The sequence below is a fragment of the Oryzias latipes genome, chromosome 7 (genome assembly GCF_002234675.1).
Source record: "Oryzias latipes chromosome 7, ASM223467v1".
Lineage (NCBI taxonomy): Eukaryota > Metazoa > Chordata > Actinopteri > Beloniformes > Adrianichthyidae > Oryzias > Oryzias latipes.
The window spans coordinates 15,600,365-15,601,259 of record NC_019865.2 but is presented as its reverse complement, the minus strand read 5'-3'; the positions used below and the strand labels follow the sequence as shown (position 1 = coordinate 15,601,259).

The following is an 895-nucleotide window of genomic DNA, read 5'->3' as shown; positions in this document are numbered from 1 at the left end:
CGCAATATAAAAAACACTCATCATATGCTATCCAACATGTGCTCTGGAGTAATTGAGATGAGACTCATCCTCCCTGTGGACATTCAGACAGTTAGACCAAATAGGTGAATTCTTTATTTGATTTAAATAAACAATTAAGAGGTAACATTTTTTCCAACCAGTGCAGCACTCTTTGTTCTTTGGTTGGTGTGTGCATTGCTCCCTCTTCTGGTAAACAGGGAGTTATTCTGAGGTAGAGGAATTTGATTTGTTACATCTCAAATTAAAGAAGAAATAAACAACTGAAACACGGTTGAGTTGAATTCTTTAAGCCAAAAAAGGGCAATGTTTATTTTATTTTTTTTAGTTTTTATACATTGCTGTCATGTAATTCTCAGTTAGACACTTATTTCTTAACGAGGAGATTCACAAAAACAGAAAAACATAACAAAAAAGATTTAAAGAAATAGTGCTTCCAAAAAAAAAAGTTTTTTGGGGCTTTACCGTAACAAAGTATAGAATTTAGCTTTGATTAGAAGCATTTGACTCAACATTATTCCATTAGGTGTGCTTTTTTTTATTAATAATGTCCCCTTATGTGCTCTGCAGAAGCGAGTTGGCGTTTCATGGGCTGACGAACCTGAGATTGAGCCTTAAACCAACATTCTCAGGTTGGACAGTCCTAGAAAGCACCACTCAGTACTTAAAAAGGGACGGGCTCTCTTGTTCTGGCTGTTCTGTGTGGCTGACCGCGGGCTGTCCTCACTGAGCGCCAAAGTCCTGACAAAATTCAAATGGCTGCATTAAAAACCACAATTATAAATCCATATTTCAAAAGAACTACTTTGTAACTCCTGCATTTATCCCCACGACATCTATAAAAAAAGCATTTGCTTTAACTATTTTTTTTCTTTAA

The 895-nt window shown here is 35.8% G+C and overlaps 1 non-coding gene across 1 annotated transcript; it reads right to left on the bottom strand.

Annotated features, from left to right (window-relative positions):
• Window positions 1-581: 581 nt before the first annotated feature.
• On the bottom strand, window positions 582-689 carry mir1388 (microRNA 1388). The gene has a single exon (NR_107109.1). It is a non-coding gene; the product is annotated as a microRNA 1388 (primary transcript).
• Between the last annotated feature and the right edge of the window lie 206 nt (window positions 690-895).